At 43.4% G+C, this 6,000-nt stretch overlaps 1 long non-coding RNA gene across 1 annotated transcript in view; it reads left to right on the top strand.

Annotated features, from left to right (window-relative positions):
- LOC123382604 overlaps positions 1–5,760 on the top strand; it is a 42,242-nt gene extending 36,482 nt beyond the window's left edge. The window contains exon 3 of the long non-coding RNA XR_006591205.1: positions 5,415–5,760. This is a non-coding gene — a long non-coding RNA (uncharacterized LOC123382604). The remainder of the gene's footprint in view (positions 1–5,414) is intronic.
- The last annotated feature ends 240 nt before the right edge of the window (positions 5,761–6,000 follow it).

Below are 6,000 nucleotides of genomic sequence, written 5' to 3' on the forward strand. Positions count from 1 at the left end.
CATGTATCCTTGGAGCAGGATATCAAGGGCTTGCTGTTGTAACTTGCCTTAGGACAGGATTACACCACAGGAAGGCAGAAGACTAGGTACCATGGGAAAAGAGAGCATTAACAAAAAGCCCCAGTTACCAGGTAATGAGAGATTCCAACAAGTAAAAACAGCAATGCAGCCATAATAGAATTTCAATGAGATAAATTCTGCTTTCTGCCCAAGTTTAGCCACTCAGGGAAGAAACAATTACCTTGTGAAAATGGAACACTCACCCTATATTATCCCTTCATTAAAATATTCAAATGAAGGTAACAACACTGTTATAAGCTCATTTATAAAGAAAAATAACATTAATGCATTTAACGCTAATGCATTTACCTCAGAGCGCTTCCCAGAGATGTTAAAATGTGAAGTTTATAAAATGTTCAGTGATGTTGAACTTGAATTGCAACCTAATGCTTGAATTGCTACATTTAACATTAAAAGCATGTTATTAATCTTCAATTTAGGGGAGAATAATTTCACTCACTGTGCAGGAAAAAAAAAACCAGTTATGATGGGATTTCATTCAGATCAAATTTGCTTTAATTGCAATTCTATTAAATTAGAAATAGACATTTTATCCTGATATGATTCTTTGATGTCTTTAGTTTTAATGCTAATAAAAGCATTATCACCACAGGTGTGAGCTGCATTATGTACAATAATTAGGACTTAAATTAAAGATGTGTCAAGCTACCCAAAAGTAATTTGGGAAACTAATGCAAAAGAAATAAATCAGGTGAAACTTGGGGAGGTAGGTTAGTTCCCTACACCTTTGCCAACATCAGTTTCTCATTATTGTATTTTCTTTTAAGAATAAGAATAGGACCATTAAGAATAATACCTTCAAGACATGGTTTAAGAAAGTATCGTAGAGCAATTGAGTGGAACACTTGGCAGGCAAAGAAAGGCAGTGTAGAAGGATATTTAATAAAATGAAGAGATATAAACAATGTGTGTTAAGACAAAGTCATAAGTTTGTATACTATACCGTATTTATAAAGTATGTGGAGAAAAGTGTGGGAGGAAATACAAATGTTAATGAGTCATGAATCTTTCAGTGGGGAGTTACAGAGATGCTTTTTAATGTTTTGATTCTGTGTTCTGTCATCATTTTTGATAATTAGCAAATATTCTTCTGTATTGGGGAAAGTCCTATCCAAGAACAAAATGCATTCAGGGTGACTGAGCTTGTCATGATCAAAGACTGTTTTGTATTTCTTTGTCACATCTAAGCACTGAGATGAGTTCAGGCAGATAACACCCTGTAGGGTGATGAATGAATGAATGAATGAATGGGTGAATGGGTGTGTTACAAGAGCTGGAATTCAATATGGAGCTAACCAGAAGGTGGTCAGGAATGATGGCTTTGCCTTTTGTTTTTCCTGTGAAGACCTCTCTTCAGAATCAAAACCTCTTTATGTTCTTGAAGCATATTAGAGGAGAGATGACCAATGTAACCCAATTATGCTCTTCTCCAAAATGGACGAAATCTGGGGACAGAACCAGAAGATGTGAACTCAGTGTCAGTACCTCAGGTGATAGATGAAAATCTCCCTCTCTGCACACAGAAGTAAATTGACCTACATATGGCAATGTAACAGGAGACTTTTGGATTTTTTTTTTTTTTTGCCAACCTTTGTTAAATATTTTATTAATGTTTGCACCCACTGTGTATCAGGGAAGGGACCATATGCTGTTGGGAAGGCAAAGATAAATGGAGACATGTTTTCTGCCCTCAGGGTGGCTTGGAGTAGAGAGAAGGGAACAGGCTTTAAAAATCCAACATTCCTAGGTTCTGATCCAAGTGCCACTGGTTCCTGGCCGAATGGCAAGTGACTTGTCACTCCCACCTCTGTATGCTCGTCTCTAAAATGAGAAAACCAATCAAAGCATACCGAATTTTGCAAAAATTAAACCAGATACCATAAAAACAAGTTGGTACATAGAAAGCACTCAGAAAAACGTAACCATCCTCACAAAAGAAAAAGATGTATAATAAAATACGACACAAAGTAAATATTTTAATGTGCCTTGCACTTGGTTTAGGCCGAATTTAATTGATTTCCGCATCCACCTGGTCTTAGCCTCCCTAACTGCTGACGACAAGGAGGACCTTCTGTGCTCATAGCAATTTCATTATATCAAAGCAGATTTGGTTGCCACTGTGATGGTCTTTTGCCAGGAACTAAGAAATTTCTCAACACTGCCATGTCTGCTACTCTCTATCCTCTCTGAATCTTCAAGAGAACCCTCTAATGATTGGAGAAGGGTGTATGAGTCCTCTATTGCTGTGTAGCAGAATTCCTGTGAGTCAGGAATTAGGGCTTAGCTTAGCTGAGTGTTCTGACTCACTTCCCGCAGACAGCGGTCAGAGTGTTGGCCAGGGGCCGGAGTCTCATGTCAAGGTTCGACTGAGGAAGAATCAGCTTCTAATCTCTCTCACGTCCCATGACCGACGGGATTCAGTTCCTCGTGCCTGTTGGTTGAAGGCCACCTCCATTTCTTGTCATGCGGGCTCTCCAGAAGGCAACTCGCAACATGACAGTTGGCTTATCAGACTAGGAGAGAGAAAGAGAGGGGAGCAAGGAAGATAGGCAAAGAGAGGGCTCTCTTTGTAATCTAGTTCAGAAGTGACATTCTGCCATCTTGTCTTATTCTACTCAGTAGAAGCCAGTCTTTAGGTCCAGCCCACATTTGGGGAGTGGGGAAGGGGAGAGAGGATCATGTAATGGACGTGGATACTGGGAAGTAGGTATCACTAGGGGGCATCTTAGATAGTGGCCTTCTATGATGGAGACTTAAAGAATCACTTAGATAATATTGGAACCTGTGCCTTAAAAGTGCCAGTGTTGGAAGCCCAGGTTAGGCAGGTTTGGATCTTGAGGTCTCCATGGCGACTCCTGCATTCTTCCCCGTGATTTGAGCCTATAAGCCGGACTTACTAACGACAAAGAGGACAGAAAGAGAGCTAGGTCATCAAGAATGACCTTGACAGGTCATCCTACCAGCTGCATGTTCAGGAAAAGGTGGAAAGACCTGAAGAGCCAAACTTGGCTCAGTATTCCCAGTGCTCACAGACACACACACACACACACACACGCGCACACACACACACACACACACACACACACACACACACACACACACACACTTACTCTGTGCCAGACCCTGTTCTATGTGCCTTACAATTCTATGAAGTCATTACCGTTGTTATCATCATCCCTATCCTGCAGATGGGGAAACAGAGACTCAGGGAGATGGGGTCTCTTAGTCCAAGTGCACACAGCTACCAAGGTGGGAGGATGGGGATAGACACACAAGCCCTCTCTCAGTTAGTTGCTAGGGTATAAACTTTCCCTGCAGCCCAGCAACTCAAGCCAATGTCCAGTGAAAGCTCTGGCCTATGATTCATGAAATTAACAGCTTCCCCTTTAGCACAGAGCTGCAAAGGGTCAGGCAGAGGCAGAAGTGACCGGGGAGGGGAGATCCTATCTGTGCTGTCACCTCCTGCAATCCTTAAAATATTTAAGGGCCATATGATGTTTTGTTTTCTCAGCTCACAACACCTTGCCCCATGCCATGGACACAGAAAGTTCTGGGTGTGACAAGCCAGTGCTTATGCTCTTTGCACCTGCTACTTGGTACCTATTGGCCAGAGGCTTGGACATCCTGTGTCTCAGTTTGGCAGTCCTAACAAGCATAGACATTGGTCTCTGACACACCTGAGTTCAAATCCTGGATTTCTTACAGTTTGTGTGACTTTGACCTTACCTTTTTTTCTTTTTCAATTTTTTTAAATGTTTATTTACTTTGAAGAGACAGAGACAGAGTGTGAGTGGGGGAGAGGCAGAGAGAGAGGGAGACACAGAATCTGAAGCAGGCTCCAGGCTCTGAACTGTCAGCACAGAGCCTGATGCAGGGCTCGAACTCACTAACCATGAGATCATGACCTGAGCCGAAGTTGGACGCTTAACCGACTGAGCCACCCAGGCGCCCCTGACCTTACATAGTTCATGCTGAGTTTCCCGATAATTAAAATGGAATAATAATGTCTTCTTGTGGGGTGGTCTTGATGATTCCACAAAGTTGTTTGCCAAATGTCTATAATGGGGACATGCATTCCATAAATGGTAGCTGGTTTTATTCTTATCCACCGTCATCCAGGTTTTAAACAGGGCACTTTGCTTTCACTTTCCAATCCAACTTCCCCCAGACGATTTTCAAAAATGTCACTACTTCCCATCTTTAAAGGCAGAAGCTGGGGCACCTGGGTGGCGCAGTCGGTTAAGCGTCCGACTTCAGCCAGGTCACGATCTCGCGGTCCGGGAGTTCGAGCCCCGTGTCAGGCTCTGGGCTGATGGCTCGGAGCCTGGAGCCTGTTTCCGATTCTGTGTCTCCCTCTCTCTCTGCCCCTCCCCCGTTCATGCTCTGTCTCTCTCTGTCCCAAAAATAAATAAACGTTGAAAAAAAAAATAAATAAAGGCAGAAGCTTTGTCCACAGCATCGAAAAGGCAAAACATTTGAATCTATGACTCAGAGTACCTTAACACTACTTAAATCCCCCCCCCCCCCGCAAACATCTCAGTAGCTTCATAAACTTGTTTTTCCTCTTTCCTATACATCACAGGGGGCCCTCCTGAGCGTCTGTCCTCCATGTGGTATGTGGGGACCAGGGGCCCCTGATGCTGTGGCCGTGTCGCCTTGGGGCTCTGCTTCTAGCACCAGTGATGAGACTACGAGGTCTCTGGTGACCCAGACTTCCTTTGGCCCAAACTAGTCACATGGTTTTACCTAGTTGCAAGCCACAGCTGAGAAACTCGGTGTCTGTGTGTGCCTAGAAGGAAAATCAAAACTGCATTGTCCCTGGCATCCAACATAGCAGAGAACTGGGTAGACAGGTGAGAGAAAGTTCAAATGAATGAACATTACCTTAATATTGCCACGTGGATGGACACATTTACCATGTTGGGGTTTTTTGTTTGTTCGTTTTTAATACCTGGTCTTACAACTATCATTTGAAAGGCGGCTTTACTAGTCTAGTCTGTGTTATGATTTTTCCGACTCATTCCCCTATCACGGGGCAAATGTTGAGGATCATTCTGGTTCTCTTCCCCAGAATGTTACAGCTTTATACCGTGAACACTGATTATGTCAAAGCGCCCACGTCCAATGGAGGCGCGTTGCCGGGCAGTTACAAGCCAAATGCCGAAATCAGCCAGTGTAACTCTCATGGCTCCTTAGGCAAAGGAATATTCACAGTTCCAGAGGCCAGCCTGACAGCTCTTACCCCAGGTTCATTGCCTCTGAATTAGAAGGGGAGGGTTAGATGTGTGCCTGAGTCAAATTAAACTTGACATGGGTTGTATTTTCTTCCATAGAAGCCAACCATCTATATTATAATGCTCAGTGGCCAGCGGCAGGGAAGAGGAGTCGTGGTTTCAAATGATCGCGTGGCTAAAAATCAAAGTATGGAAATGCTTCCCGGCGAAGCTCGCCCCTTTCCGCCGTGCAGCACAAACCGTAACTGCAGTCTGGATGGCATGGGGATTGCAGAAAGAGTGCAAATAAAATGCAGATTTGTTTCCATTTCATTCCATTCCAACGGCAGTTATTCATAACAGATAATGTGCAGCCGCTGCATTTCCCAGATGCAATGTGCTAAGGGTTTTGTGCAGTTAAAATTGGTTTTATAGGCAAGGGAAATGCCACCAGCCCTGCAAAATTGCCGCTACACTTTCGCTCCCGGATTTAGCTCTCCAGGATGAGAATTCAGATCCTGGGATAGTTGTTGCCTCCGTAATGCAAAATCCAAACTACCAGAGTCAGGATTATGCTGGGAAATTCACACGCACGCAGAGCGGCTTATATAACGCTATAAATTAAATATGAAGCCTCTTTGTGCTTTCAGAAAATCAGAGAGAATCAAAGGCTTGTACAAATTCTTCTTAGTCTGCTTGGAGACAT

The sequence above is a fragment of the Felis catus genome, chromosome E3 (assembly GCF_018350175.1).
Source record: "Felis catus isolate Fca126 chromosome E3, F.catus_Fca126_mat1.0, whole genome shotgun sequence".
NCBI classification, from domain to species: domain Eukaryota; kingdom Metazoa; phylum Chordata; class Mammalia; order Carnivora; family Felidae; genus Felis; species Felis catus.